The following is a 13,328-nucleotide window of genomic DNA, read 5'->3' as shown; positions in this document are numbered from 1 at the left end:
AACTAGCTTCACATCAAAAAGAACTATTTCTTTTTGAAAATTGGAAATGCCATAGTTCTCTCACTGAAAACAGTGTTTTAAATATTTAAGAATTAGTCTTAATGTCTTTTTTACAATTCTAGCACATCTGGAACAATCAATGTCATGAGCAAACATGGTGAGTATTTGAATATGAATTGCTCTGATCATTTCAATTACTTGCCAGGTTTGCAGTGATATAAGGTAGTGCTTTTCAAGTGTACTAAAAGGTTCATTTCATCAACGATTTGCATGATTATCTGTTTCTCACTGTCATTTTCAATAGACAATCTCAACCCCAAACTCATGTGTTCTGTACCCTATTTTGAAATGAGCATGGGTTCTTCAGAAACTTGTGATTCAAAAATATTTACTGCTTAGAATTTCCCTAATAAGATAGTCTGAAGAAATGGGCTTCCTTAGCTTTTCTAAGTTCAAATTGAAAGACAAATAAAACCAAAGATTAGATACTATATTTTGTAATGAACAACCTTAGAAAGGAAAATTTGAAATGAGCTCTAATTGACTTAACATACTAATTTATGTCCAATTTATTCTACATTCTTCGTGTTGCTACCACTGTCTCCCTAGCAGCCTGCACTATGCAGGCCAGTGACAGGTGCTCAGTGAATGTGAACTGATGAAGGAAATGGACAGTAGAAAGTGGGTGGACTGAATGTGATGAAATCTCTTTGGGTAGGGGTGGTTGTATCCCACTCAAAGAAAATATTTCATTAAGAGTTTATGAAATAAGGAAAATACTTTGAAATATACAGAAATATGTATGTAACATATAGAAATGGCAATCGCTCTGGTATATTGATTGTGTTGGTCTATTAAGAATTCTATAAATTATCATGTTATAATAAAAAAGAGTTTATGAAATAAAAATTTCAGAGTTTTTACAAACCTATCCATATGTGACATAACACTGGGAACCCATCCCCACGTGGTGACAAGTGGCTTGGCCTGAGTAACAGGCTGACCCTTTAAGTAGAGTGACCATATAATTTATTATTCAGAGGTGTGACATCCAGATGGTGGAGTGAGTACCTTAGTAAATTGTATCCCCCCAAAAAGTAATGACAACACTGGCAAGATTATCAAAAGCAACCATTTCACAACTCTGGAAATTTAACCAAAGGTACACAAGTTAACTTATTGAAGAAAAACTGGTGAACCTCAGTTAGAACTGAGGTCATTTTAACTTAGGGATACTCCAAGCTCTCTGGCATAGTACCAGGAGGACCAGCAGCCTTGATGACACCAGAAGGGGCTGACTTGATTTGCAACGCCACAGAAAGCTCCAACCTCAGGGCTTTGCCACTATTTGACTTGGCTTGGAGCTCAATGGAAAAGCTTTATTCCCACAGCATTGTTGATGACAACAGAATTCACTAGCAGTCAGTGAAGGTAAACATTACAGCTTCTTAAGTCCTGTGATATCACTGGGGCAAGAAAGAACCCAGCCCCAAAATTTAAAATGGAAGATCTAGGGAATAGCATGTCCATAGTGGGCTGTGAAAACCTCTGACATATTCTTAGGGATCTGGAAGGCTGTGTGCATGGTCAGGGCTGTGTGGACAGTCATGAAAGAGCAGAAAGAGCTATGCTGATTCAGGAATGACGTTAGGAACCCAGGACTAAAAATTAAATAAGAATTAAAATGAACAGAGACTTCACACTACAGGGAATACAAGCACTACAGAGCTGGTCCAGGAAAGTCACTAAACAAAAACCAAATCTAACCTCCAACAACAAGAAAAAGCACAACAACAACAAACAGGAGAAAGGGGGAGGGATAATGGGGTTTCAAAGTTACTAAAATATATGTCTAATATGTTCAGTTTTCCACAAATACTAGGAGATACGCAAAGAAACAGGGAAGAATAGCCCATATTCAGGAGACAAAACAATCAAAAGAAACCAACCCTGAGGGTGCCCAGATGTTATTTTGGACTTAGTAGGTAGACTTTAAATCAGCTTTTTTCTTTATTTGGGGGCGAAGATTAGCCTTGAGCTAACATCTGCTGCCAATCCTCCTCTTTTTGCTGAGGAAGACTGGCCCTGAGCTAACATCCATGCCCATCTTTGTCTACTTTATATGTGGGACGCCTGCCACATTATGGCTTGCCAAGCAATGCCATGTCCACACCCGGTATCTGAACCAGCAAATCCTGGGCCACCAAAGAAAAACGTGCGAACTTAACCACTGCACCACTGGGCAGGCCCCTAAATCAGCTTTTTAAATATGTTCAAAGAACTAAAGAAAACCACGTTTAAAGAATTAAAGAAAAGTAGGACAGCAGTGTCTCACCAAAGAGATAACAGCAACAAAGAGATAGCAATCATTTTTTGAAAGAGTCAAATTGAAATTCTGTAGTGAAAAAGTATGAAAACTGAAATAAAAAATTCACTAGAGGTCCTCGACATCAGATTTGAGCAGGCAGAAGAAAGATCTAGCAAACTTAAAGATAGGTCAATATAGATTATTCAGTCTGAGGAACAGAAAGAAAAAAGAATGAAGAAAATGAATAGAGTTAAGAGACTGTGAAACACCATCAAGTGGCCCAACATATGCATAACAGGAGTCCCAGAATGTGAAACACAATCAAGTGCACCAATGTATGCATAATAGGAGTACCAGAAGGGGAGAAGAGAGATAAAGGAAAAGAAAAATATTTGAGGAAATAATGGTCAAAACTTCCCAGAATTGATTAAAAACACTAATCTACACACTGAAGAGGCTCAACTAACTCTAAGTACAGTAAACCTGAAGAGATCCACAACTGGACACATTATAATTAAGCTACTGAAAACCAAAGACACAAAGGGAGTTTTGAAAGCAACAAGAGAAAAGAGACACATCATGTACAAGGGATCCTCAACAAGATCAACAGCTGACTTCTAATCAGAAACCACAGAGGCTAAAAGGCAGTGGGATGACATATTCAAAATGCTGAAAGAAAGGAGGAAAAACATTCTGTCAACCAAAACTATTGAGCAAAGTCATCCTCCAAAAAGGCAAGTGAAATAAATATATTCCAAGGTAAATAAAAACAGAGAGAATTAATCTACAGCAGACCTACTCTATGAGAAATATCAAAGGAAGTATTTCAAGCTGAAAAGCAATGGCATTAGACTCAGGTAACTTAAAGCACACAGAGAAAGGAAGGACACCAGTAAAGGAAATTACACAGGTAAATATAATAGAAAACATAAATATATTTTACACTCTTTTCTTCTCTTAATTGACTTAAAAGACAATTGCATAAAAATAATTAGAGCACTATTGTTGAGTTTATAAGCAGTAATTTGTACGACAATGATATTACCATGGGGGACAGGGCACTATATTGGAGCAAAATTTCTATATACTGCTGAAACTAGGACAGTAATTATCTAAACTATATTGCTTTAAGGTAATACGCATATTTAATCCCCAGAGTAAGGGGATTATTTTCTGGGATCATTTCTATAGTTTGTAATCCCCAGAGCAACCACTAAAAAAATAAATAAAAGCAAACATAGTAAGCAATCTAACAAAAGAATTAAAGTGATATACTGGAAAATATCTAACACAAAAGAAAGAAGAAAAGGAATAACATAGGGACAAAGAGGATATAGAAAACAAATTGCAAAATGGCAGGTGTAAATCCACCATATTAATAATTACATTAAAGGAAATGAATTAAGTACTCCAATCAAAAGGCAGAGATTGCTGACTGGGTTTAAAAAAAAGATTCAATTATATGTTGTCAATAAGAGGCATGTTTTAGATTGAAATATAGAAATAGATTTCAAGTAAGCAGATGGAAAAGTCTTTGGGTGATGTTCACTCTCATCCTTTAATACCTTGTAATTAACTTAAATAATGAGACATAAAATTAACTATTAACACATTTTATATTAGATAAAGAGATAATAGAGGGAAGAAAAAAAATTTGTATATACACATATTGATAACAAAATAAAGAAATAACTATTAGAGTCCAAATTTCTGAAACTGGCCACATGGTTATAGCTGGTATTTATAAGTACCTCCTTATATTAATCATTACATATTCCATTTGCCTTCAGAAAGCATTTCGACTGGTCATGGTGCTTTGTCTGCTGGAGTAACCTAAAAATCCATTCCTGATAAGTGTCGGCTATTAGCAGTCCTGCCTGAATTAGATTATTGAAGTTTTTCATTGGATTTAATCACAGAAGATGGCAGTTCTAAGAAACTCCCTAAGGTATCACTTATATTCCAGACATAGTCTTCTTTACCTCCATTGTGGGGTAGCAGTCCAATTTCCCCTTGGTAATCAGTATTAACCACCCTTGGTGGAAGCGTTCTTTCCTTTGGAACTGAGACCTCTAGAACAGCAGAGTCTAAGATCAAGGAGATGAGAAGTAAAATTTTACCAGATATTGCCTCCTAATCGGTGTCATAGCTGAGTCTTTAAAAGGGTATTTGTGTTGGTCAGTTCTGACTTCAACAACAAATTATCATAGGGTGGGTGGCGGAAACAACAAACATTTATTTCTCACAGTTCTGGAGGATGGGAGTCCAAAATCAAAGTGCTGGCAGATCTGGTGTCTTGTGTGAGCCCACTTCCTAGTTTGCAAATGGTTGTCTTCTTGTATCCTCACATAGTGGAGAGCAGAGAGAAACAGAGCAAGCAAGCTCTTACAAGTCTTTTGTTATAAGGGTACTAATCCCACTGATGAAGTCTCCACCCTCATGATCTAATCACTTCCCAAAGGCCCCACCTCCTAATACCATCACACTAAGGGTTAGTATTTCAATATATGAATTTTGGGGGAACACGAACAAGTCAGTATATGTTGCTATTCCACCGTTTTATCAAGCCAGCTGCTTTAAAATAATGGGGAACATAGTAAGACTAGTGAATTCCATGAGTGTGGGCCCATTGTCACACTTTATTTGTTGTAATGTGAGTTCTGTGATCAGAAACAATGCTGTGTGGAATACCATTCTGCTGGATAAAGCATTCTCTAAGTCTACAGAACGTGGTTTAGGCCAAAGCCTTATGGACAGGGAGGGCAACTTCATATCCAGACCAAGTGTCTATTCCAATAAGAACAAAATACTGCCCCTTCCATACTGGAAGAAGGCTAATCACCTAGGAAAATGGTGCCATATCAGGGACTCAGTGTTGGTCTCTGCTGCTGGCAGATTGGTCTCTCAGCAGTGGTTATAGCCAGTTCAGCCTTTTCGAGTGGAAGTCCATGTTGCTGAGCCTCTGTACACAGCCTCCATCTCTGCCACTATGGCCACTTTGTTCATACTCCATTAGGCAATGACAGGGCTAGCTGAGGAAAGAGGCTGACTAGTATCCCAAGAGTAGGTCACACTGTCCACCTAATTATTAAAATCACCAATTCTGAGGTCATATGTTGGCGAGCATTCACATGGGACATAGACATTTTCCTTCTGTGCATATGCAGAAAGTTCTATCCACATACCTCTTTCCCAGACCACCCTGTCACCAATATTTCAACTGTGTTCCCTCCTAGTCTCTGACCATCCAGGCACACCATTGGCCACAGCTCATGAAATAGAATAGAGTCATACCTCTGGACATCTTTCATTCAAGGCAAAATGGGCAGCAGGGTACATTTGTTAAAGTTCTGCTCACTGAAAGGATTTCCCTTCCTCCTCGTCCCTCAGGGGTATCTCAGAGCGAGGTTATAGAGCTGCTGCTATCCACTTTCAGGTGGTGCCTGCATATTGTAAAGAACCACCTGTAAACCAGGCTGGAGTTTTTTCTTCTTTGATCAACTGGTGCTAGGGAACTCTCTAGGTGGACATAACTGTGTGCTAAGAGAATGAATATAGTGTAGCAAGAGCAGGGCCATGGGCATTTGAATCACTCCCTCTTTTGGAAGGGAAAGGCAATTGAGGTTTCTATGGACTAAATTATGACATAAGGCTAAAGAGTTGGTATGCCGGGGGTTCAGGAGAGGGTGGATGTGGTAGCGAGTGGGTGTGACTATAAAAGGGCAATATGAGGGATCTTAGTGGTGATGGAAATCTTGATTGTATCAATGTCAATATCTTAGCTGTGGTATTATGCCATAGTTTTGTGAGTTGTTATCTTTGGAAGAAACTTCGTAAAGGGTACATGGGATTTCTCTGTATTATTTTTTACAAATACTTGTGAATCTACAATTATACAAAAATACAAAAGTTTTATTAACAAAAATTATGATGATTTCTATTTTTTTTTAAATGCAGAGAACAGACCAAATGAAAGTTAAATAGATACTTCTTTTCTCCACAGCAGAAGAGAAACCAGAGGATAGTGACAGTTAAGAGAAAAAAAAACTTTCAAATTGAAATTCTATACCCAGGACAATACATTTTAAGAAAGAGAATATAATGGAGGCATCTTTAGGTTAATAAAACTTGAGATTTTTAATGCCAAATGATCCACACTAAAGGAAAGTCTAGGAAATAAAAAAGATCCTATAAGGAAGTTTTGATATCAAAGAAAGAAATGTGAGGAAAAATGTTGCAAACGCTGACAAATCTAAACTCCCACTGAACACACAAAACAATTAAAAAAATTGCCTAATGTGTGGGAAGAAGATAAAAGATAAAAATGAAGTCCTGGACAATTATAGCATGCGATACAGCAGGAAGAGACTCTCTGGTGTTAAAATATTCTATGTACTTATATCATTATTACTATTATTATTATTATTACTATTATTATTATTGTTAGTGAGGAAGATTTGTCCTGAGCTAAGATCTGTTGCCAAACTTCCTCTTTTTTGTTTTTGCCTGAAGAAGATTAGACCTGAGCTAACATCCGTGCCAATCTTCCTCTACTTTGTATGGGGGATGCCTCCACAGCATGGCTGATGAATGGAGCAGGTCTGTGCCTGGGATCTGAACCTATGAACCCAGGCTGCCGAAGTGGAAAGTGTGGAACTTGAACCACTCCACTCTGTACTTAGATTATTTTTGATCAAGTAAGGATTCTTTTTAGTTTTAATCCTGTCAAGCCTCTGGGAACCTTCATTAGAAGAACTGATAGTGAGCATTTAATATATTTAATTGTGGATCTAAATTGAGGGCAGAAGTGTAGTGCACAAATATTAAATATGGTGACAAAGCAGAAAGAATAAAGCTAAAAATTAAGAGGAAGAAGGAGACGGAAAGGGGAAAAAAGAACCAGCTCATTGATTGTTATAGCGGTAATAGGTAGTAGATTAGGGCATTCAAAACAGCCAAAACAGAGAGTAAAAGATAAACAAGAAAAAGGAAGATTACAAGAACTAGAATAAAAATATGAAATACCTTGTATTAAAAAATGAATTCCAAAAACAGCAAAGAAGACACCCTACATAAAGAAAGTTGAGACCTGGTACCAAAGTGAATCTTATCACAAAACTGAGAGGTTTACAGCTTCTATCAAAAGGAAAATATTTTAAAATAGGCTTATAAAGTAGAACCCAATTCTATGCTATGTGGAAGAAATATGCAAAACCCAGTGGTCCAAAAAGGCTAAATATGGCGGTATCAGCAAAGACATGCCAGCAAACAAAAATTATAAGAAAGCAGGGTTTGAAATCCTGATATCAGGCAAGGTAGCATTCAGGCATGAAACGACTAAACATGATAAGCCACAACTAAAAGAAAAGTTCTAGGGGCCAGCCCGGTGGCGCAGCGGTTAAATTTGCACGTTCTGCTTCTCGGCGGCCCGGGGTTCACCGGTTCGGATCCCAGTTGCGGACATGGCACCCCTTGGCACGCCATGCTGTGGTAGGCGTCCCACATATAACGTAGAGGAAGATGGGCACAGATGTTAGCTCAGGGCCAGGCTTCCTCACCAAAAAGAGGAGGACTGGCCGTAGTTAGCTCAGGGCTAATCTTCCTCAAAAAAAAAAAAAATCCAAAAGGATATAAGAAAATAGCAATGCAGCTATTTATTTTTGTAAAAAAGAAAAAATAAAGCATAAATTCTTGGATTGGATTATTTCTAGGAGGGGTATGTGTGGTGGGGGTAAATGGAAAGAATGAAGGGAGTGACACTATTCTGGGTATTTCTTATTCTTTTTGTAAGTTTTGACTTTTGGAATCATGTTAATATTTTACACATTAAAAAATAAATTTAAATCTACCATGAAGAGGAAAAACTCTAAAGTTGAGTACAAATAGAAACAAATGAACTCAGCTCCAGTTTAAATTAATAGCGTAACCACATTGCAGAAAAAAACCCTAAACCAAATAACTTTTGAACACAGTATTTTGATTATCTTCTTGTATTCTTAGCTTAGAGAGGAGAAGACTAAGATTTGGAATGAAATCCTAAATTCAGTCTATAAATCTGCTTTACATTGTGGTTTGGTTACAGTAATTCTGAAACTACATTGCCTGCATTGTAGGGTTGAACAAACTAATAAATATATTAATTTTGTTGAGAATTGGGATTCTCACTGTGGAAGAAAAGTTACAAATAGGGAAAGTGCAAAGACAAGGGAAAATCCTAAGGGAAATATTATATACTCAGTAATTCTAGTACATAATATGATATGATAGATGTATGTAATATGATATACGATATAATATGATATACTATAATAGTATAGTATAATTTAGTGTAGTATATATGTATAGGCCACATATATCCTAGTTCAGTCCTCTAGAAAGCCTCAGAGCAATGACATTTCAGAACACTACGATCTTCTTTTCTAAATATAATTCCTGATTAAAAGGAACCAAGGAGAATTTGTGGCTTCAAGGACTGGAAAAAGGAAATTATGAGTGAGCCTAGAAAATCTTCTTGCCCCAGAAAGTAAGGAAGTGCCCAAAAGTATATTGGGGACAGGCTAAAAGGAGTCAGGAGTCAGCTTGAGGCTCTTACTGTCTAAACCTTGGATAATTTGTGAATAACAATAAATAATGAAAATAATGGATTAAAATGCACTGAATAAAACAAGAAACCACAGCCCACACTGAAAGCAATAATAGAGGAAGAGGCAAAGTGCTTCCTTAAAGTATAATACCAACTCATAAACGTCAAAGAAACCACAAAATTAGAAAATTACTATTTTACAACCTGCAGGCAAGAATCACCAATGCAAGCTAAAACTAAAATAATTTAATATTCTCAAAGAATTTTCCCCAAAGAATAGTCAATAATTTAAAAAGAAAAAAGTAATTTCACAGAGGAGAAACCTAGCAGATACCAACTTAACCAAGTGATCAGTGTGACTCGTCATAAAACAAACCATCCTTGTGTGCCTCTGATGCAAAGCTCTGAAAAAAGCAGGGTTACTTATGCTGGATTTCTGCCAAAAATACATAACCTGAACCTGCTCATGAGGAAACAGCAGATCTAAACTGAGCTGCATTCTACAAAATCACTTGTCTCTACTGAAATTATTGATGTTATGAAAGACTACGAAAGGTGACGGAACTTTTGTAGATTGAAAACATACTAAAGGGACACAAGGGATGTATTGTGTGGCTCTGAATAGGGTCTGGGACCATTGGGGGAAAACGATATTGCAGATGTTATTGGAACAATTAACAAAATTAGACTCGGGACTGTAGATTGTGTTATATTATACGGAAATGTTTGCATTATTCTTATAATGTTTTTAAGCTTGTGACTATTTCACAGTGAAGAGTTAAAAAAGTTTAGGAAAATTTATAAACTAACATATAGAAATGCAAATGGCTTAGAACAGTCAAAAGAATAAATTCAGAGTACTAAAAATAATGTTAAGAACAATTTTAAAGCTATAGTAATAAAAAAAGGTGTGCTATTGATACAAATATAGACAAATAGATCAAGACAACAGAGCCCAGAAAAAGATGCATTCATATATGGTCACCTGATTTATGCATATTCAATGGGTAAAAAGATGGTGCTTTAAATAAATCATGCTAGATCAATTAGCTATCTGTTTGAATAAAAAACCTGACATAAATAAAATCATATACTGAAATTAATTACAAATGAAACCTAGACCTAAAAGAGGAGCTTTCTTATAAAGCTTTTAGAAGAAAACAGTAGACTATCTTTATTACCTCTGGGTAAGTCATGATTTCTTAAACAGGACACCAAGCAATAACATTCATAAAACATTATTTGGGGAATGTAAAGGCAAGTCATTGAACTGAAAGAAGATATTCATCTCACACACATTAAAGGACTCATATCAAAAGTACATAAGAAGCTCCTACAAACAAAAAGAAGACAAACAGGCTAGTTTAAAAATGAGCAAAAGGCTTGAATGACACCTCATATAAAAAGATACTCCAATGGCTGAGAAGTTGAAAGGAGCTCTGTGAAATTAAAACCTGAATGAAATATCAGAATGGCTATAACCGAAAAGAATGATGGCCTGCATTTCATGATGAGCTACGTATGGAATTCATACATAGCCAAAGCTGGTAAATTGACAGAACTACTTTGGAAATCTCTTTAGTAATACTCACTACCAGTAAACATATGCCTTCTCTGTGGTCTAAAAATTCCACTTTTAGTGGGACAAGTAAGAGAAATGAGCGCATTTGTCCACCAAACATATAGAAATATGTTCACGTCACTTGAATAATGTATGGTATACTGAATTCTACAATGAAGTACCATGTGCAGCAATAAAAACTAATAAAGAGCTGCCACATGCACCGACAGGGATATATCTCGCAGGCAATATATTGGGTGAGAGGAATCAGATATGAAATAGAAGATACTACACGATTCTATGCGAGATTCAAGAGCAGGCAAAATCAGTCTATCGTGACAGAAGACAGAACAGTGGTTACCTAGGGTTGGTATTGACAGCGAAGATGGCCCAGCGACTGGGAAGAGGCACCGGAAAAATGTTTTATATCTTAGCCTGGATGATATACACCTGCTATCCTTATACAGATGATACATACATGTGTAAAAATTCATTGTGCCATACTTTTAAGATGAGTGCATTTTGTTGTATGCGTATTATCCCTTGATCACAAATTTTTAAAAAACTTAAAGAGGGAAAGTTTTGTGTTTTTCTTTAACTTCATAATGCAATTCAGAGGTATCATTTTGAGAGTGTGAGAGATTTTATTCAAACAAGAAACCCAGAAACAATAAAGAATAAGATCCACGGATGCAGCGGCCCGGTTACATTCAGCAGCATGGCTCGCTCTGCTCCTCCGCGCCTGTAGGAGGAAAAGCGAGGCCATGAAAGGATTCCTGGGAGGTGTTTCTCCGAGATGCTGCAAGAGGATCCCTAGCCAAGGCAGCCAGTCTCGCCACCCCCTAGGTTTCCTTCCCGCCTCCTGCCGAGACGCCGCTCAACCCACACGCTGCGTGGACCAGCCCGGGTTTTCCTCGGAAACCTTGAGTCTGGACCTGATGCCAACACTCGAAACAAACCACACGCATCGCTAGAGGATGGTCGATATTCACAGAAGTGCTTGTGCTTCAGTTGGGTGGATCGATCCCCAACGCTTACCTCTTATGTCACTTTTTATTTCCCTTTCTTTTCTTGCGAACTTGGGGAATGGAATGCAAATCCCGCATGCCCCAGTGGAACTCTCAGCTTTTCTGGGGCTGAAGACGTAGAAAGCTGAGGCAAAAAGACAACAAAACAAAACAAAACAGCAATAACAAACCTATGGAGAGTGTGCACTGCGCATGCTCCGTAAAGCACCTCCCCTCCTTCCCCCCGTCTTTCTCTCCTACCCCCATCCCTGCAGGTCAAGCTGGGCAAAGGAGGAAAATCAAAGCCTGAAAGCTTGTCCTTTGAAGATTCTAGACTGTTGGCCTTGCATTTTGCTTTTGCACTTACGCCCAGAAAGCTTGCTTTGGATTTTCCCTTCCCTTCAACTCATTTAGCTTTAAAAAGAAGAAAAAAAAAAATCTTGTTCTGGACTGCAACATGGGCAGAGGGGCTTTCCAAGGTAAAATGTTCAAATCTACCAAGCTGACCCATTAAGTCCAATAAGTAGAGCAAAGCATTCCAAATGCCAGAAGATACCATGTTGCATTCATTCATAATAATAACACATTGAATATATGAAAGAAAATAAAAGAATAAACCACACAGGGATGTAAAAAGAGCATCACATTTTCTTTTTCATTGGTTAAATTGCAAAAACTTCACAGGACACTTCTCATTATACTGATATTTTACAAAAACACTCAAGTATTGGTCTGTTTTTATTATAAACAACTTGTAAGCATTTGTATTCATGCTCAAATAATAAAGAATACAGCATGGAGTCTAAGATTTCGCTAAGTCAAAGAAGAAAACAAATGTTTACTGAGCTCCTACTCACCTAAGAGGCAGTGTGGCACACTCATTAAGACTGAGCCATTAAAGCTGACTGTCTGGGTTTTAACCCCCAGTCCTCAACCTCCTAGCTGTGTGATCTTGGGGAAATGAGTTAACTTCTCTGTGCTTTTTCTCCATCTTTGAAATGGGAATGATGTGTGAGAGTTAAAATGAGTTAATCTATGTAAAGCCTTCACATCAACCCTGTGCCCCTATTACAATATCAGCATAGCTTAGAATAAATCCACTAAGGTGAAAGACTAGCTTTCTGAGTGATTATTACAAATGAAAACAAACGCAATTTTCAACAGTTTTTGGAGTATGAAAATACCTTGAATGAAGCGCTCTTCATGGTTCAATCCAACAGAAGGTCTTTCGCTTTTTGACTTAGGGTCTGTCTCCTACATTTAACATTCATTTTCACCACTACTGTTTATTGGTATGTTAGTCTCTTTTTTCCGTGGGAAAGGTACACATCGGGGGTGCTTTTTCCAAATACTCCCCAGGAAGCCACTTCTCCAAGCACGTAATCTTGGTAGTGCATAGGAGGAGTTCAGTAGACTTAGCAAGACGTGTGCGATGGAAGGGCTGCTTTCAGCAAACCATCTCACTCCTTCGCTATGGCGTACCTAGTTGAAGACGCGCCGGAGGGGCCGGCAACAGGTCAGAGAGCCCTGGAGAACCACTATGTCGTGTTGAAATGACAGGAGGAACCATCCCGTCGGACTCGGGGGCTCTCGACGACGAGGCGCCGCTCCCTGTGACCCTACTTCAGGCTCCCTGAGGGATCCCCAAGCCTCCCCGCCCCTGCGGAGCCCTGCCCCCTTCCCGGCCTCAAGCTCTGAGTCCATTCAAACCTGGCTTTCTTCGCCTCGCGCGTTGCCGAGCGTGTAATTGGGGAAACTCCTCCCCGCCGGGACCGCATCGGAGGCGCTGCCAGAGGAGCGGCCCCTTAGCTGCCCCAACCTCCGAGCGCGCGGGGGCCGCCCACCACGCAGACCCCATCGCACGGCACC

The sequence above is a fragment of the Equus quagga genome, chromosome 2 (assembly GCF_021613505.1).
Source record: "Equus quagga isolate Etosha38 chromosome 2, UCLA_HA_Equagga_1.0, whole genome shotgun sequence".
NCBI classification, from domain to species: Eukaryota; Metazoa; Chordata; class Mammalia; order Perissodactyla; family Equidae; genus Equus; species Equus quagga.
Note: the sequence above shows the minus strand (reverse complement) of the source record.